Consider the following 20,909-nt stretch of genomic DNA (forward strand, 5'->3'; position numbering starts at 1 on the left):
CCTGGGTCTTCTTCATGGGCTGCAGATCCTCATGGACTGCTCCAGTTTTGGCTACTCACCTGTGCTGCCATTCCTTCAGGATGAGACTGCTGCAGCATGGGGTCCTGTGCATGTGAGTTGATGAGCTGCAGTGTGGATTTCTCTCCCCTGTGAGCTGCCGGGGGTCAACCTCCATCACCATAGTTTTCTCTAAGAACTGAAGGAGAGTCTCTGCTGGGACTCCTGGAGTACCTCCTCCCCTCCTGCTGCTCTTCCCTCAAGGCTCTCAGGGCTGTTTCTCTCATATTTTTCCTCACCCCCTCACTGCCAGGGAGCATTTTGGCCTTTCTTACACACATTACTTCTGAAGCACCACCACCTTGGCTTCCAAGGGCTTAGCCAAGGGCTGTGGTGGGGCCATTGGATTCCTCTAAAATGGGCAATGGTCAGCAAAGGGCAGCCTTGGCTGCTTATCACAGAGATCCCTGCAGCACCCCCTGCCAGCACCTGGGCACCCACACCCGGTACAGCATGGCCCAGACAGAATCAAACTCCTTGGTCACCCTCTGGTGTCCTATGATTCCTCCTGGTCATTCAGAGGGGTCTCTTTTTCCATCTTTCCAGTGTAGCCCACTGTTGCCGCTGAAGATGAATAGATCACACAGACACAGGTCGAGGTGTGGTGAAAGGAAGAGAGCAGAGTTTATTTTTCCTCCCAGGATTTATAGGCTTCTGACCACGGCCAGGGATTGGATGGTCAGGATAACACTTTCTCACTGCACTGGCCATGAGAGATGGCCATCACAGGACGTGTAACAGAAAGAATGTACATATATCTATGTAACTGTCCTGGGAAAGTCCTTAGAAAACCATGTCAGCAAGCTCAGAAGCTGAGTTTTCAGGGTGATGGCCCACCTCTAAGGGGAAATCTGAAACCATAAAGACCTTACCAGTTTTGACACATCTCACCTGTTACAGCCAGAAACATTCAATACCTTGTTCTTCCATAGTCTGAGGTTCAAATACTGATTCCCATACACCAGCAGAGCATGGCAACACACTTGCTCACCTGCAGAAGCTGCCCCCTGGGATTATTTCCCTGTACAGACAAGTTAGGCACATGGAAATTATATGGTTGAAGGTGGAATTTGTCTATCATGCTGGTGATAGCATGCCTTCTTCACAGAAGTATACCTAAGGCTTTTGTACATGAACCATTACACTTACTTAATTTTCTTGAAGCACAGCACAGTGCAGGTCCATTTACTTATCAAGTAAAACATTTTTTAAATCTTTAAATCTAAAAAATTACTTGAAAAACACAAGAAATATTTTAACTACAAGCAACTAACATAAGACAAGGTGAATTTTGCATTGTCAACACTCTGTCTATTTTAATTAATGAAATTAAAATGAGAAGCAAGGAAATATTTTAACTTAACCTTCTAAAGCTGTTTAACCCTGTGATATCACTTAAGGCAGAGGATAACCTGCCATGAGAGGTCATATCACTGAAGTACTGTATTTACAGGATGAGGAGACAAGCAATTAAGGAAAAAAGCATGGAGGCCCATGCAAGTTCTCTTCCAGCAGTGCAGAGGGAACCCCAGGTCATTAAAAGATAATTTTTCTTTGATATTCAAATGTGTAATCCGTTATGCCCAAATACAACACCACGTTTCATTAGCCACAGAAAATACATCCCACACTGGAATCAAATACAATGATCGAACAGCTTTAGATGTTCAGTAAATTGACAACTGTGCACCACAATTCTGGTACGTCAAACCCCACACTACATAAAACTGCAATATTTATCTCCAAAACCATAACTGTCTAAACATTTACATCAAGTTTCTTCCATAAAACACACATTGAAAGTTTAGAAATGTTGACTGAATCATTTCCTGTGACTCAGTGATTTGCTATTGCATCTGTGCAGAACGCCAAGAGCTGTTTTTAGCTTGACAATTTTACAATTCAGTGGAATGCTAATGGTCTCTTAAATTTCATATAAAACAGCTACTTATCGCATCCTTAATCTCTTATCAGATATTATCTAGAGTAAAAAAACTCAAGGTCAGATTATAACCATGGAGAGAAGAAACCAGAAATTCTCCTATGCAGCCAATCTCAGATTAAAGATTAGCAAGGCTGTGTGCCAGCTATTTCCTGTGACTGATCGGATATCTAGAGAACCATTACACTGTTCCACTGCCATATATTACCCAGCATACATGACAAGAAGAGGGAGGATGCTGCTGCAGCTAAAAGCTGTAAACTTGCTCCTAGTAGCAGCCAAAAGTAGTTTACCATGCCCTGAGGTCACCCTTAGAGCAGTCCATAGAGATACAGTCTGTGGCAACCATCTCTTCAAAGCAATTACACCATGGTGAATCCTAACCAATCTAAAGGTGGTATGAAACATGGAAAATCCCACATCTGTCCTTAAATCTCATGGGATATTTTCTGTGGCTTTGTAGTATGGAACCTCTACTTTTTTAACAGGTTCCACATCCTCCACTAACTTATTCCATAACTACAGAAATTAAAAGAACTCAGTGCATGTCTGTATAAAATTCATATGAAAAGAGTGAAACTGAATATCCACACTGTGCTGGCACATGGACAGAGTAAACAAACTGGAAAGGGAGAAAGAAAGAGAGGGAGAAAGAAAGAGAGGGAGAAAGAGAGGGAGAGAGAGAGAGAGAGAGAGAGAGAGAGAGAGAGAGAGAGAGAGAAGGAAAGAAGGAAAGAGAGAGAAAGAGAGAAAGAGAGAGAGAGAAAGAGAGAGAAAAGAGAGAGAAAAGAGAGAGAAGAGAGAGAAAAGAGAGAAAAGAGAGAAAATAAAGAGAGAAAAGAAAGAGAGAGAGAAAAGAGAGAAAAGAAAGAGAGAAAAGAAAGAGAGAAAAAGATCCTTTTCTTCTCACACCTCTTTCCAACCCTTCTACTTACTCCAAGTGTAAGTTTAAAGTAAGCTTTAAAAGTAGGTTTAAAAATATTGTCATCTTGATTTCTTTTAATTTACATTTCTCCATCAACACCTTTTCAAAGATACTCAGGTTTCAGAATGCACTGTTTGTTTGTATTAGGAGAAGCTCTTTCTGTGTGATTGCTTAAAGCAGATAGGATCGAGCAAACTTCATGGCTTTTGTTGAGCCTGCCTTTTAGAGCAAGTATCTTTGAGGCACAGCCTACTGAGAACAGCTTTTCACAGGAAACAGAAGAAACTACTGTGTGCTCCAGACAAATGGGATGTTCCCCAGGCAAGAGTCATGTAATAAACATCTCAGTACTAAATTAGGAAAGAAATATGAACGTTGGTGGGTTGATCTTTGCTTTTACAAAGACAAAGGATAAAAACGTCTATGGCAAAGGACCTACAAATTCCTCTAGAGCAGATTTCAGCTATAAATAAAAAACGTCAATGAATTATCTGATATATACCTGCAAACCAGGCAATATGACAAGAAAGTGTAAGGAACTGCAGAAATGTGTATCCCATTCCTTTTCTGTTACACCACACCAACAGACTAAAGCAGTAAAACCACTGTAACACGCCACATTCCCATTCCCCCCTTTTTCTCATGCTCCTCATTTTCCATGTGCGCCTTATACCTGCTTTTCCCATTCTTCATCTTCAGTTAGTGTTCTGTGTGACCTTGTTGCCCTGATCCTGATACGAGTGTCTTTGACTCTTCAGGGCCCCCAAGTCCAAGTGTTCTAGCCTCTTCTCTGCCAGTGGGGTTTCCTGCCCCTCATCCCTTCTTACTGATCGCTGCTTCAGTGTCCATTGGTAATTATTAGTAACAATTTAAAGACAAAAACTCCAGAGTCCCATCCAAAGAGCAAGCATGGTTTTGAGCTAGCATGTAGGGGGAAAAGGAACCCTGAAATACCTGCATCAATGCAAAACACTACCTAAGGCCAAGGTGAAAGTGCATGCCCAAAGGTCTGAGCTGGCTGCAAAGATATTATTCTGAATACTTTTTTTAAAAAGTGTCTCCTTTTTTTACTTAATGTTATTATAGACAGAACCACTCCCTGAGAGATATTCTAAAGTCTAAATGTAGGACCCTTGAATCACGAAAACTTATAGCACTAAAAAGGGTACTGCTCGTCCTGCTAAAAAGAGGTCTTATTGTTTCTGCTTTTTATTTTTATTCAACTAACAAAACTTTCAAAAGAAGCAAAGTACCTAGGTAGTCTAATACTCCCAAATGTAAAATCTAGTTTTTTCCCAAGTTTCTATTACAGAGAGAAAGTTCTTCATCAGTAAAGAAAATTCTACAGTCATCAGTGAAAGGGACAGGTTTGTTCTGGCCAACTGAGTGTTGAAGCTGTCAGTCATTCAAGTAAATTTGTTCACTGAAAATAAAAATTCAGACTTATAAAAATATATTACTTGACTTTGCTCTTCCTAGTGGGCCCTGAACCACATAAAATTCTCTCTGTCCTTAATTATTTTGTCTGAATTTAGGAGAATGATCCTATATTTAGCTGTTAGTGTATAAACCTCATGCGTCTCGGGCTGAAATTGTTGGTTGATACTTGACCTGTGTTTCCCTATTAGTCATTGCTTCTAAAGACCATTGTATTTATGGCCCATCTCTTCTTGCTCTAATCTGAATGGCCACAGGAACAAAGCACTGGGTAAAGCAGTGAAGCTCACTCCACATTTTAAATCGGAGTTCCATATGCTTGACATTCGGTATTTTGTTTGCTTTTTTTTGTTGTATTTTGACATCTACTTATCCATTTTTCCCTTAGCTGGAGATTTTAATAGATGTTAAATGATTCATGTGAAAAAAAAACTACAGAAGACATGGAACATACCTCATGAAACAAGAGAAGACCAACATCTAGGTCATGGAATTCAGTGAGTTCAGAAAAAATCAGGCATGTGAAGAGCTAAAAATGCAGTATATCAGTTCCTTATGCAAGTGAAAAAAAGAGAAAAATGGCATTTGCAAAAATTAGTAAGGAAAACTTCAATTTTAATTGGAAAAATTGTTTTAAGTGGCATAAAGCCACAGCATAAGTTCAACGGGTAGATAAAGGCAATAAATATCTCCTTGCAGCTGAAAATATGAAGTCTGTGTGTCCTTTTCTTCTTTTCCTTTCTCTTTCTGTGCCCTTGTGCTCTTGTCTTTCTCTTCCCCTTCTGAAAGCCACCATAGTCCACTGTCACATTTTACAGCTGAAATTTCAGAAGACTACCCACAACATAGATGACACAAATAGGTCTTCCATTTCAGTGAATTAAATAAGCTCCTGCAGAAATACAAGAAGTCAGAGAAAGCACTAAATATATGACAGAAAAGGAAAGGGAGAGAAGGATAGAGGATCTTATCTTTTTGGTAGTGGTGAGCTGGTGTGCCTGCTCATTCTGCCTCATCAACCTAAAAAAGATACTGCTTGAGCAGAAATATCTGTGTCTTTGTCCCACACGTTCTACACCTGGTCTAGATCCTCAATTTATCTCAGCGGTGCACTAGCTATCCTGGAATTCCATCAAAAGTAGCTTATTTGCTCAGGAATCAAACTTCCTCCTATGGTTTCAGAGCACTCCATTTTGCTTTTCTAGGTGTTTGTCATTTACTCCATAATTCAGTGGGTCTGTTTTCAATAACAAGGAGAGAAAACCTTCTGTCTAGGGTTCAGAAGCTCTTTTTCTGATTTTAGAGTAACGAGAACCATCTGCACTTAGTCTCAAAACATCACCCTCTAAAGAAGCTTCTGTCCAATATTCATCCTGGCTTCATGGTTGAGCAGATGCACAAAGTTCCTCAGCTACCTCTCAGCTCAGAAACGGTTCTACACTCAGCTCCACGTTTGCAAAAGAGATCTGGGAAAAATGTTCTTTGTCTGAAAGTTATTGTTCCTTGGGGGTGGTAGAGCATGCTCCTTCTGCAAGACAGAATAGACTCCGAGGCCCCCCATGGTACACAGCAGCTTCCAGGGAATCTGTGATAGGCCAATACCCCCCATAAGCCTCTAAACCATCCACAATCCCCGACAGCCACCATGTCAAATGACAATAGTGCAGAATCCCCAAAAGAGTTTCAGTCTTCTGACAATGAATTAAGAACTTTATTACAATAAGTAGACTAGAATTCCCCTTAAGAAGGCATTCGCAAAGTATGGTGTAGCAGGCCAGGCTAAATGCTCTAAGGCTGGCCGGCAAAAGTCTATGAAAACTCTGTTTTCAACAGTGTCTCTTTTAAAAGGTTTGATGAGACAGCCCAGCGGTGGTACCAGAGAAAGAATGAGGCTAACAAGCATCCATCCATCAGAAACATTGGCAACTACCAACCTAAACTACTTTTCCCCCTCTCCTCCTACTCCTGCCAGTTTTTTCAGACCCCTTCTACCCCTTGGCCTGCTCTACCTCTACAGATTTAAAGCTCCAGCATGTGCACATCCTTACCAGGATTCCCCTTCTCCATCAAGGCTCTAGCTCTTCTGAGGAGCAGCAGGTTCCAGAGCCACATCAATGCTCATCTTCATGATCCTGCTGATCATGAACCCTGCTGATGTTGTCATCTCTGCCTAGAGAAAAACTCTGCCTTTTCAGTTCTTTTGGGTATTAAAAGTCACCAAAGTGGGCTTCCTTCAAGAGACCTTTCGCTAGGGTTCCAGCATGAGTAACCTTAGCCTTGGCAGCATGCCACAGCTCAGTGAAGTTTACATACTTCAGTTGAATGCAGTTGCATACAGGCTGTCTACAGACAGTGATGTCAACAGGTATTGCCCAACATTTTCCCTACTTAGTTTTATTGCCACTAGATTATCTGATTTCATCTTGCGTAAGATTTCTGTGGTTAAGAAAGAGAATGATGGATTTTTGACACCTACAAGTCTCCTGTCATTTACAAGAGGGCACTTGAAATTAAAGTGGTGGTGTTCCCTGCTGCTGACTATGCAGCATGCCGGACTATGTGACTGTCCTTTAATCGAGAGGAGCTCACACCAAAGAGCATTGCTACAGATGTCTGTCCTGCCCTCTCTTACAATCTGCTCTCTCATGGAAGGAGTGACCAGGATGTTCTGTGCTTGAAACCACACTGTGGTTTCCATAATGCCTGGATCATTACCTTAGAAACTGCTCTTAATCATGGGTATTCCTTCCAAGTACCAAAAGAGAAAAGATGCCTTTCCAAGACATATTCATTGTGGTTTAAGGATAGAAGAAGTGTTTCTACAAATTTGGATCAGCCAGAAATTGTGACACAGGTAGGTCACAGAAATGCAGTGTCATTCAGCAGATGGTGCTCAGGCTTGAGGGTATGTCTCACAGTTGGTATCACTCTGACCTCTGCTCTAAACCCAGCCTTCATTCATGGACAAGCCCAAAAACTGCTCCCATAAAGGTTATATTTCTTCCTACCATGTGCTGCTGTATTTTCTATACATTTCTGTACTGCAACCAATATGGGGAATCTTTACATAGTTGATTCGCTCATCAAAAGAAAAAATGTGATTATGGAATTACAAATGCCATGTGAGTTGTCTGACAGGAGATACAGGATCTTTGATGTTCATTTTGGATATTTTTTGAGATGGACTTACTCTAGGTTATATTTTTTTTGTGGAACTGCTACTATCAGATTTAGATGTAAGTTTGATGCCTGCCTCATGGTTTTACAAATTCTGCAATACATGTCATTAACATCTCTAAAAGAAGTAACTTTCTACAACTCCCTCCTGGATGCGCAGATGGAGAACATACCAACTTCTAATGTCTTCTTGGTCAATACAACACTTAAATCTGACCTTGACCATATCTCCAAGTGTATCCTGTTTGGAAGCGGAACAAAGCAAAGCCACTCCTCAAGTTAGTATTAGAATTTGTTTTGCTACTTCTCTGAGAATTACCATCATACCCAAAATTAGACTTGCTGCCTACTACACTTCCTCAATCATTTTAAATTTTGCCCTAGTATTCTTAAAATATGATCAGGGACACATCAGAAATTAGCAGACTTGGAAAACTAGAGACAGATCGTGTATTGAGAAGATAAATCACTGAATGGGGTTTGAAACATCAAAAAGCTTTAGCTTTTCTTAACAGTTAGAGTTTCCTATCCTTTTCCTGTGTTTGGCACTACTATATTCACCTTTCTGACTACTTCTGTACTCACCAGGACATTTTTTTGCAGACACAGGCAGGAAAACTGTCATCAAGAAGCAAGAACAATGAGAAGTACTTGCCTTATATTCTGTGAATTGTCAATAATTTCAAAGAATGTCACTGTTGAAAACTACTCCATTAGAGGTCCTGAACACCCTTGCAACAGCCTCTTTCCCTAGCACAGGACAGATAGGGAGTCCTATCATTACTGTTTCGGAAGATATTAGTCACATTACAAGTGTTCATCAGTGTAGACAACAGTAGAGAGCAGAGAAGCAGAAGCAGTTGCATCTGTGTTGTAAAAACCAGGGAGAAACTTACATAATTTTTTTTATCTGTATGATATGATAGCTGTAACCAAAAGTGTAGGACAATCTCTAGCTGCAAGCAAGCAGAGCATGGTCAATATCAGAGAAACTATGCCATGTGTGTATTTTTCTTCACTTACCAGACCCACCATCACAAATCAAAACTACACCTGCTTGCAGCTCCTCATTGTTTCAAAATTCCCTTCAACTTGCACAGCGCATGCTACTGTAAACCCTATCCACATCGAGCCACACTAATCTCATCATCCTAGTACTGCCCTTTTTCCCTACCTGATAAATATTTTGGTTTCTTCTTTGTTTTGTTGTTTGCTACCTTAATAGCTTTCATTTAATAGCCTTTCATTTAGGGCAGCAGAAATAATTTAAAAACGTGACACAAAGACATCAAAAGTTTTCTTTGTACTAATACATTTGCCTTTGAAATAAGATGTTGTGATTCAAAGTAGTCTCTTTATATTAAAATTATTCTGATATCCCTTTCTACCCCCAATAAGGTATAATCTTTTCAGCATGTGCTATGCAATATATATATATTTATGGTTATCTCATTATGGTTTTGCAATATTTTTTGAAAAGAAATATTTTTTGAAAAGAAAAAATATATAAGTATTACTGAATCAGTATGAAGAAGTAAGAAAAATAGTCCGTAAACTACAGTCATTCTGAAGTACACCATTCTCCTAATCAAGAGCCTTGAAGTGCCAAGGCCACTCCATTTGCTGATGCTAAACAAGTAAATATACAATTTCCTTTAAGTAGGTATGAAGCTTTCCTTTTCAGAGTATTCATGTCCTCACAGGCTCCTGCCACAGGTGTTGCAACAAGTCTGTTGAAGGTTACAACTACTTCAAGTTGTAAAATACTTCTCACTTCCTTCTCTGAGTCTCTCTTCACAAATTGCAAAACAAAACCAATACACAGTCAACCAAGGATTAAGGACCTTTTAAATATTTGTATTTAATTTAAATATTTGTACTCAACAAGTAAAAACAAATACCTGTCCTATTTATTCTAATACATTTATTATGAGCAGTCTGCACTATGAAGAAATCTCTCTGACTTAACACTTTAAATTATTTACCTGTCCAGAGCAACATTACTGAGAAACCACCAAAAAAAATCAACTATATAACTTTCTTTTTATTTTTGTAGACAGCTGAAGATTTCAGTAAAGGGTGTGTTGTTTTAAGCAAAACTGTTAGGAAGCACAGGGATACCAATCTGGCATTACACTGGCACAGCTTATAGCTAAAACACAACATTGTACTAGTAATAATTGTGTTTGGAGAAGGGGAAGTTGTACTTGTTCTCCCATACTGACATAATTTGAAGCTGTAGCACTCTGAGTAAGAATGAATTCTTCTGCATGCATGCATCCTTTTTCAGATCTAGCTGTGTAGAATGAAGTTGCTACCACTCCTAGTTGCTCCTCATAGCCCATCAGGTGCTAGTTATCATTTGCAGAGCCTCACTATCAAAAAGACAAAGAGCCCTACGTCACTTACATCAGTCTCACCTGCAGGTTATCAGCTGTTTTAATCAAACATTCTAGATGGGCCTGTAGTGGATAATATAGGCACATTTATTTCCATTACAAGATTTGCCAGGGTGATGCTTCTCAGCAGCAAGATGGGAAATAAATGAAGAGATGGTATTTTAATATCCTCAGCCAGTCCAGCTATTTGCAAAGTGACTGTGACTCAGAAGAAAACAATGCCTGGTGGGTCCAGCATTTAACCCTGTTCAGCCTTCAAGGCTTCACCTCCACGGTGAACCTTTAAGATCTGAAGACAGTGACTGACAACCTCATACCTACATACTTTTCAAGGATAGGTAATATCACCTGCCATAAATATAAAGATACATATAAATCACTGTATCACTGATGGAAATCTGGCTTCTGACTCCAACAATGGCTCCATCTTCTTAGAAGGACTGAAACACACCCTCATGTCCTCAGGTAATGGTCTGAAATATAAGGTGCAAGTGAAAGCTTGACTATTCCATTATTGTGCAATTTGATTATGGAAACCCAGGAGGAAAGTGATGTCATACGCCAACAGGTAAGAAATCATTCAGTTACACCAGTGATGCTTTTACCTAAAGGCAAAACTTCCATCATCTTCAGTTTTCAAGGTTTCCAAAAAATATTTAGTCAACCTTCTTCTCCAGTCAAATGTACAGCCCTGTTGTTTGGTTTGAAACATTAGTAGCTTATATAATGTCATTTAAATTCTCTGCTACGTGTCTAGAGAAATAGAATATCACTAACACTGAAGTGTCAGCTCCAGAAGTGGAGTTCATTAAGTGAACCTTTTTTTTTTTTTATAAGTTGCTCTGATACACTGATTTTATATCTTTGCCATTGTGGTTTTAAACTAACAACTCTCCCCCTCAGCACATAATATGATGGAACTCATTACTATTTATGGCCCATCTTACATAGAGCTTTTGAGAGCGTTTTATCATACAGTGAAACACTACACTGCAAGACCTAATACTTTGAGCTAAAAGAGATACTTTTTACCAAATCCTGTAGTAACAAAGCAAGTGACTGAAACAAGGTAAATTTCAACTCTAAGTAAGGAAGAAATATTTTGATTATGAGGGTGGTGAGGCATTGGGACAGGTTGCCCAGAGAAGCTGTGGATGCCCTATCCCTGGAAGTGTTCAAAGTCAGGTGGGACAAAGCCTTAAGCAATTGGATCTAATGAAGGATATACCTGCCCATGGGAGAGGGGATTAGACTAGATGGTTTTTAAAAGTCCTTTCCAACACATATTGTTTCTATAGTTCTGTGATTCAACAGAATTCTACAGAATGACCAGGTTGGAAGAGACCTCCAAGATCATTCAGTCCAACCCATGCCCTAACACCACAACTAGAATGTGGCTCCGAGTACCACATCCAGTCTTTTTTTAAACATATCCAGGGATGGTGACTCCACCACCTCCCCGGGCAGATCATTCCAGTACTTTATTATTTTTTCCATGAAGAATTTTTTCCTAATATCCAACCTATATTTCCCTTGGAGCAGCTTGACCCTGTGTCCTGTCATTCTGTCAGCTGCTGTCTGGAGAAAGAGACCGACCCCACCTGAGTACAGCCACCTTTCAGGGAGCTGTAGAGAGTGATAAGGTCACTTCTGAGTCTCCTTTTCTCCAGGCTAAACAACCCCAGCTCCCTCAGCCCTTCCTCACAGGTCTCGTGTTCCAAGCCCCTCACCAGCCTTGTTGCCTCCTCTGTATGTGCTCAAGTGTCTCAATGTCCTTCCCAAACTGAGGGCCCAGAACTGGACACAGCACACCAGGTGTGGCCTCACCAGTGCCAAGTACAGGGGAAGAATGACCTCCCTGCTCCTGCTGGCCACACTACTCCTGACACAGGCATGGGGCCATTGGCCTTCTTGGCCACCAGGGCACACTGCTGGCTCATGTTCAGCAGGCTGTCACCAGCACCCACAGGTCCCTTTCCACGTGGGCGCTGTCCCCAGCCTATAGCATTGCAGGGGGTTATTGTGGCCAAAATGCAGGACTCAGCACTTGGACCTATTGAACTTCATCCCACTGGACTCCACCCATCCATCCAACCATTCCAGGTCCCTCTGCAGAGCCCTCCTACCTTCCAACAGATTGACACATGCTCCCAGCTTACTGTCATCTGCAAATTTACTAATGAAGGACTCAATACCCTCATCCATGTTGTCAATAAAAATATTGAACAGGACAGATCCCAGCACAGACCCCTGAGGGACACCACTGGTGACTGCCTCCAGCTGGATGCAGCACCATTCACCACCACTCTCTGGGCCTGGCTATCCAGACAGTTCTGAACCCAGCAGAGTGCTCCTGTCCAAGCCGTGGGCTGCCAGCTTCTCCAGGAGTTTACTATGGGAGACAGTGTGAAAACCCTTACTGAAGTCCAAATAGACACATCCACAGCCTTTCCTGCATCCACCAGGCGGGTCACTTGGTCATAAAAGGAGATCAGGTTGCTTAAACATGACCTCTCCTCCTAAACCCATGCTGGCTGGGTCTGATGCCCTGGCCATCCTGTAAGTGATGTGTGACAACACTCAGTATAAACTGTTCCTTTACCATACCAGGTACTGAGGTCAGGCTGACTGGCCTATAACTACTGGATCCTTATTCCTACCTTTTTGGTGAATGAGCATAACATTGCCCAGCTTCCAATCATCTGGAACCTCACCAGTGAGCCAGGACTGCTGGTAAATGATAGGAGAGCAGCTTTACAAGTCATCTGCCAGCTCCCTCATCACCCTGGGATGGATCCCATCTGGTCCCATAGATTAATAAATATCCAAACATCTCAGCAGCTCTCTGACTGCCTCCTCCTGGATAACAAAGGGACCATTCGGCTCTCCGATACCATCTACCAACCCAGAAGGACAGCTGTCCTGGGAAGCCGTCTTCCCACTAAAGACTGAGGCAAAGAAGGCATTGAGCACTTCCACCTTCTCATCTGCAGTTACTAAGTTCCCTCCCACATCCAGTAGAGAACAAAGGTTGGTCTTACCCTTTCTTTTATCATTAATATATTTGTAAAAGCATTTTTTATTATCCTTAACAAAAGTTGCCAATTTAAGTTCAAACTGAGCCTTGGCCTCCCTAATTTTTTTCCTACATGCCCTAGCATCTCCCTTAAATACTTCCTGAGAGATCTAACCTTCCTTCCAAAGATGATACATCCTCTTCTTATTTCCAAGTTCCTTCAAAACCTTATTGCCCATCCAGGCTGGACATTCGCCTCATCAACTCATCTTTTGGCACACAGGGACAGTCTGTTCCTGTGCCCTCAAGATCTCTGTTTTGAAGCACTCCCATCTTTCCTGGACTCTTTTTTTTTTAAGGTCTGCTTCCCAAGGAACTCTCTGAAAAAGTCTTAAATAGGCCGAAGTCTGCTCTGCCCTCTGGAAGTCCACTGTAGAAATCGTATTGATGTTCTTCCTGATTTCACCAAATATTGAGAATTCTATAATTTCACGATGACTGTGCCCGAAGTGGCCTCCAACCACCACATCTCCCACCAGCTCATCTCTATTTGCAAACAACAGGTCTAACCTAGTCCCTCCCCTGGTGGGCTCACTCACTAGCTGTGACAAAAAGTTGTCCTCCGCACACTCTAAAAACTTTCTGGACTGCCTCTTTTCTGCTGTATTAAGTTCCCAGCAGATGTCTGGCAGGTTGAAGTCACTACAAGAACAAGGGTTGATGATCATGAAACATTCTCCAGCAGCATGTCTACATAAGTTGTCCACCTCTTCTTCCTGGCTGGGTGGATGATAACAGGCTCCCAGTAGGATGTCAGCCTTGTTGGCCTTCCCCTTAATTCTTACCCATAAGCATTCAACTTCATTATCACTGGTTTCAATACCCATGGCATCAAAAGCCTCCCTAATATAAGGGGCCACCCCTCTACCTCTTCTCCTTTTCCTATCTCTTCTGAAGAGCTTTTAGCCATCCAGAGCAGTGCTCCAGCTATCTGAGTCATGCCACCATGTTTCTGTGATGGCAACTACATCATAGCTTTGGTGTAGCACCATGGCCTCCAGCTCTTCTTGTCTGTTACCATGCATTGGTGAACATGCACCTCAGCTGGGCTACTGATTTCACCCCTGATTCTGGCTTGCCATCCTTGGACCTGCTTCTAGATAGCCCAGCTGCATCCCCTTCAAACCTAGTTTAAAGCCCTCACAATGAGTTCATGACTTCTTAAGCAGAGCTGTGCAAGAAGATCTTCATACTCTGGACAAAGTCACCAGAATATGTCAGTGCAAGTGCAATCAGTTCATGAGCTAAAATCCTTCAGCCCTTAACAGAGAGAAGTAGCCCATCCAGTTCCACCAGGTGCCGTAAAAGTTGCCCCATGGTCAAAGAACCCAAAATTCCGTTGACGACACCAACCCTTGAGCCACTTGTTGATAATGTGAGCTCTCCTGTTCCTTTCACCCTTTTTTTCTGCCACCACAGGGACTGAGGAAAAGACTACCTGTGCTCCTTCCCTATCAACCACCTGACCCAGTGCCCTAAAGCCCTTTTTAATTGTCCTGACACTCCTCTTTTCAATCTCATTGTTGCCAGCCTGGAGCAACAGCAGTGGGTAATAATCACAGGGCTGAATCAGCCCAAGGAGTCTCTCGGTAATATCCCGTACCCAAACACCAGGGAGGCAGCAGACCTCCCTGTGGGATGGGTCCGGTCGACATATGGGGCCCTCTGTTCCCCTCAGAAGGGAGTCAGCCCCTACAGCTACCCTTCTTTTTGATGTTAGAGGTGGTGATCCATCCTACAGATGAAGCGTAACTGGGAGGACCACTGGGCAGATAATTTTCTTCTAAATCATCTGGATGAGTCTCTAGATCCAGGGTCTCATACCTATTCTGAAGTGGTACCTGGGTAGGTGACAGGGATCGGAAGAAATTTTTGTTATTACCTCCCCGAGCAGGGAGGCATTTCCACTCCCCTTCATCGACCAGGTGTCTTCCTATTGCCTGACAGTGGGAGGCATGGGAGTCCTCTGACTCCTGGTGGGCCCCCCTCAAGGATGTAAGGGTGGAACTCCACCAATCTATTTCCCTTTCCCTAATACTCCTTAGGCCTTCAACTTCCTCCCTAAGCTCGGCCACCAGTGAAACGAGATCATTCAGCTGTTCACACCACAGGCAGGCTTCTTCTGCAATGGCCCCTGGAACCAAGCTCAAACACTCCACACAGGAATGGGTCTGTACAGACACATCCTTTTTGGAGGGTTCTGTTTGGTTACACAGACTTGTACTAACTACAGTTTTTGATCATGAAAAAACCATTACTAACAAAACCCCCAAATACCAACCAACCAACAGAAACACAGCAAACAACAAACTAACCTTACTAGCAGGAAAAACCTGCAACCTGCCTGCCTTCCCTGCCTCCCTGCCCTACAAACAGCTGTGCCACGCCACTGCTTGCCTGCTCCTGTTCACCGCGCTCCCTAGAGACCTCTTTTAATCAGCCCACTTACTCACCAGCGGAGGAAGCCCCACCTCTTGCCTGCATGACTCACAGAGTGATTCCATGATTCCATGAAAAGTAAAACACTTGCACTGACATATTCTGGTGAATTTGTCCAGAGTATGAAGATCTTTTTGCACAGCTCTGCTTAAGAAGTCAATTTTTAATTTTTTTTTATTATTATTTTAAGTAATAATCCTGATGTTCAATGAACTGTTCTAACCAAAACTTATGGTACTGACATAAATCCTTAATCACTGATGCAGATAATGCTTTGAATGTTTGCCTTGAACCAAAGCAGTGGTAGTCAATGGACATCTGGTCACTCCTTAGCTCAAAATCATCAGATGAAAGACTGTGCTTAGGCTGCGGACAAAATTGAATCTGTTCCTTGAAACCAAGGCCCCAAACCCTCATCTTCCTCCAAAATTTAAATGTGCTCATAGAGACAAGAAAAAAGTCATCATCACACAGCTTAGGTCTACTTGGTTAGGTTATTGTGATAAGAAGGTACATCACGCACAGAATGCACAAAATACATGAGCTCATTCTACAGACAGTGTTAAAAAATCTTCAGTTAACAAATAGTGGGAATTGCTACTAATTCTAAATAAATCCACAGGCTCCTAAGTTTCAACAACTGCATATGCTTCATGGTCAACAATTATCCCAATGTTATGGAATGACAAATATATAAAAATAGATTTTGGTTTCATGATACAATTCTGTCTTTATAAAATTAAATTAGCATTACACTGAAATAGCCTTCTTTCCACAACTTAAGAAATGTAGTTACCGCTCCAAATCAGGCATGTGAAAATGACTTGCTGAACTTTTCTCCTAATTCCTGCCTTCTCCTTCTGTTGTTTCATCTTCCATGTTATACCCAAGTTGTGACAAAATGTGTTAATGTGCCACAATTATTAATTAAAATGCAAGACATTAAGTAATAGAAGGCTGCTACTCACTGTTAGCACTGTTTTTCGGAAATCAGTCAGCAGGTATCTCAGAGACTGCTATAATTTAAACTAAAGGGATTCTTCAAACTCCTTAAACTTTTCCCAAACAATGTGGGTGAAATTAAAGTAATTTCAACATTACACTAATGTATGCATATCCTCAGGAAAAAGAAAAAAGGACTTGCCAGTTTTAATGTGACAACATGACACTGTTTTTCTCCTTATAGCTGGTTATTTGGTGAATTGAAACAATGCTAGTGTTTCGATATATTTCATACATATCACACACAAGGCTATAGTCTACTGTCAAATTACAGAAGAAACATATACACATCAATTTCTATTGGAGAAATTTGGTTTCAAACAAATGTCTTTCATTATTGGTACAGAGAGTTATTTGTTCACTATTTCATTTTTTCCCCAAAAAGCTTTATTTAATTATACTTCAACATGGTCCTTAAAACTTCAAACGTACTATAAAAAGTAGCTCTGTGGAAAAAGAAATTAGCTTCTTACTAGCTCTATTTTATTACATTTCAAATCCAGAACCATAACTTTTTACTCCACCATATGGATATCACAGCAAACAACAAACATATTACTGGAATATAACAATTACTGCTCAGCAGCTGAGCAGCAGTAACTGACCCCACGCGTGCTTTTAACAAAATCAGATCCATTATTTTGAACAGTGGTGAGGATATACACTATGCTCTTCTCACAGCCCCAACAATGCAGTACTCTTTTTCCAAAATAAAAATTTGCTGTAAGACAGCAGTCTAGATTCTGCATTTCTTCCTGAAGTATCAGCAAAACTATGTACTGAGCTTCACTTCATATATTTACTGAAAATTGCTGAAGACTAAGTGTCTTCAGCATCACTAAAGGCCTATAGAAAAATTATGTGGTCCAATGTAGATCAATGCCTAAAATGTTCTGCAATTTTTTTCACTGTGGAGACAGAATAGAAACGTGTGGTGAATTTCATCTGATCTTCAGATCTCAGGCTGCAGTAGAAAGTCTTATCCTCATCATACATAGACATAAATCCCCTCATTTGGTGCTCTCTAGAGACCCAGCAAGTATGGAAACAAAAGATGCCTAATTTAGAGAATCCCTTTTTGATTGTGGAGAGAAGAATAAGTTTTGCCATGAGCAGGTGTTTGTTACAGCTAAGTGGTAAGTTTATTTTACAACAACCTACAGACTATGTTTTAGTAACTGGAAAGTATTTTTAAAATTCTATTATCCACAAAGAAAACTACTGAAAATGTCACCAGCACTTCCAGGACTGCACTGAATGAAAACACCACAGAGAAATAGAGGCTGAACAACGATGCAGATCCATACATCCCTGGATTACTGTGTGCTCACCTCCACCTGTCAAAGGTGTCAAAAGGCAAAGAGAGAGCTTGTCTCACCTTTTGATTTTAGTTTGTGTAAACTGGCCATCTTTTAAATGAACTCACATATTCAGCAATAGTGATTAAAGGCTGCACAAACCAAGACAGGAAGAAACTTAGTGGGGGAGCTCCACCTAGCTGGCAAAATTTCTCAATTTGGCCCAGTTTAGTTTCACACATGGTGAGCCTACTTCACTGGGCAAGTTGTTACCACACAAAAGCTCCCGGCAGAAACCACAAAGCCAGATGGGTACCCTCCAAAGGCAGAGTCAGAACATCACACTAATAATGTGTGAGAGCCCTGAAGCAGAAGGCCCCTCTTCCAGAGGTACTCTTTAGGAGAATATCAGGAGAAAACAATTCTGCTGAACACTCTTCTTCTCTACCTCCCTGTTCTCTTGGTTACCACTCAGAATGGAGGGAAAAAGCAAAGGAGCAAGCAGACCAAAGAGAGAGAAAGTGTTAGAGACATGGATGCTAAGTGCCTAGATCCAAGGGCACATCACCCCTTTGATCCTCTGCCCCTGTAGAAAGGACACAGCAATTTCATAGTCTTTTGTGATTCATATTTTTAAAAAAAACAAACAGTGGAAGAGTTGAAAATATGGATGAGCAAAGACAACTTTTACTAAAAAAAAAATTTACAGAGAAGTTCATAATGCTGTGAGTTTAATAAGCTTTCCCCTCCTTCAACAGGCTGACTACCAGAATGAACTCTGGGAAAAGGAATCTGGGTCTTTTCTCATGACCTCCCTACCTTTTGGATTTTTTGGTTGGTTTAAATTGTGGGGGTTTTACACTATTTTAATTACAATGTAATGTAATTACATTGTAATTAAGCCACTACTATCAGGGATGAATGAGGCACTTTATAAGGCCAGTGCAGTTTGAACACTAGGCCAATAACCTGGAGTCAGCTGAATCCTGTATTGTGACAGGTTAGGAAGAAAACAAAGATGTAAAAGTACTTTTCCCAAATCATAAACTATCATGTCTGTGACATAACTTTTTACTTCAGTTTGTTTCAGCCTCTGGAAATGACAGATACTGAACATGAAAGATTTTTAATGACTTGAAGAGGATCCTAGAAATCAAAGACCAGTATGTCTGATCTACTGACCAAATCAGTAAAGGCCTCTAGTAATTGACTAGAGACTTCTGAAAAAGAGAAAGGGAAAAATAGCATACAGGGATAGGTAATTTGTTTTAACAATAAAGAATTCATGGAGTAATATGTGAACAGAACATCAGCTTTCTTACCAGCTCATAACTTCCTTAGTATTGCAGAAAGGAAAACTTAAACAAATGCTATTAGTCCAGAATAATAAATTTGATTGACTATATTGTAACAGAGTAGTAGAAGAAAACTATCTTAGTCAGGCACCAGAAATACACCACTGATTACGTGGATGATTGTGATTACATTTATTGTTAATACAATATCTAAATATTGATAATGAAGTATAGAATATAAGCAGGTCTAAAGGGTTATAATATAAACCGGTTGAGCTAGAAATTTACAGGTTTGCAGATTTTGGCTTTGCAGAACACACAATCACAATGCACCTATGGAGCTACTCTATGATACTTGTGACCGTATCTTAGCATTTTACTCACCTGCCTAAAAGTGAATGTATTCCTTACAAGAGCATCCAGAGAGTTCCTCCTGGTGTCTTGTCTTAGGACATCAGAGGCAATCAACAAGAGAGAAGAGGTACATCTGTGGGGTGAAGACTCACACATGGCCAGACCATCTTCCATTGCCAGTCACATATATGTCAGCAAGTTACTTGAAAGAAAATATCTAGTTAATGCATGAATCAATGTGCTAAGCAAGCTGTTGGCAAAGTCAGCAACGTACTTGGAATAAATTGTTAGTGTCCATGTAGAGAAGGGGTTTGTAAGTTTCATTTACTTATTTTATAAGCATTAAGAATCTTAATAAGTTGTTTCACATTCCAGAGACCCTCAAAGCATTGGTGGACTCAAGGACCAAAAACTCACCAAGAGAACTAAACTCACAGGTTTAAATTTGCTCTTCCTACTACACTGCACATTTTTATGGGCCTTCCAACTGAAAAATTGAAAATCGGTTGTCTGACAAAAATGGACATGTAAAGGCCTCTGCAAAGACCTTGCTAAAGGAGATAAGTGTGACATTATGTTTAAATAAAAAATAAATTCATTCCAGTAACTTAAAGAAAGAAATTACTCAAACCAGCATACATATACCACATATTTTTATTATTATTTTAAGAGTTAAAAACCACTTAGCATTGTATATTAATTGTAAAAAGTGGTATACTTGCATGGAGCATCTTTGTTCCTTGTATATGGACTATTCTCCTCGTTATCTAATTATTATGCTCTTTTTGAAGATGAGAGTCACAACACCAATTCTCAGAATTTGGTTGTAGGCAGAAGTTTTAACCACAGACTCTCTCTTATTGCCTTCAGTATAATTCAGGAGACACTTTCCATGGGGACAACTTCTTGATAGTTTCTATCAGGTGCTGAGCAGGTAGGCACTAGAAAACATATATTTCAGCATTATTTCACTTGTTTCATACACAGTGTTCTTAAAAAAAAAAAAAAGAGGAAAAAGAACACATTGGTAAGAGTAAAGTTACTTCCAGTGTGAGTGATTAAATCTTGCAGACAATAAGCAATAACTTTATAAGTTTCATTTTCTCTTTTTATTGTTAGCCTGTGGTCCAGCAAATGCATCTGACACACTGTACAGACATGTATTCACAAGACTGTCTTTGTTGCTAGATTCTCCCCTGAGTCCATGAAGTTAGCATACCCAGAAGGTCAGTAAAAACAACTTTTTCATTCCTTTTTTTTGCTTTTTAAAGGCTTAGAGATGAAAATGGGTACACCTGACATAAAGATGAACCTGAGGCTATGTGGCTTTGGACCATCCCACTGATAATCTTCCACAACCTACAGAAAGCTTATAAACATTTTGATATTTTAATCACCCATCGAACCAAGGTGTGGCAAGTAACAAACCAGGCCATGGTCTTCTGTATGATTTTACATTGGATTTGGTTCATTTCCATTTATATTCAGAAACAAAGCATTCCTTTTCT

General features: G+C 40.7%; 1 long non-coding RNA gene across 1 annotated transcript in view; it reads right to left on the reverse strand.

Moving 5' to 3' along the window:
* Positions 1–657: 657 nt before the first annotated feature.
* The window catches only part of LOC111925283 (uncharacterized), a 29,859-nt gene continuing 9,607 nt past the window's right edge, over positions 658–20,909 (reverse strand). Inside the window, exons 2-5 of the long non-coding RNA XR_015288559.1 lie at positions 20,120–20,342; positions 19,432–19,603; positions 4,816–5,253; positions 658–1,078 (exon numbers count right to left, since the gene is read on the reverse strand). This is a non-coding gene — a long non-coding RNA (uncharacterized LOC111925283). The remainder of the gene's footprint in view (positions 1,079–4,815; positions 5,254–19,431; positions 19,604–20,119; positions 20,343–20,909) is intronic.

The sequence above is a fragment of the Cyanistes caeruleus genome, chromosome 1 (genome assembly GCF_971803275.1).
Source record: "Cyanistes caeruleus chromosome 1, bCyaCae1.hap1.1, whole genome shotgun sequence".
In the NCBI taxonomy this organism is placed as follows: domain Eukaryota; kingdom Metazoa; phylum Chordata; class Aves; order Passeriformes; family Paridae; genus Cyanistes; species Cyanistes caeruleus.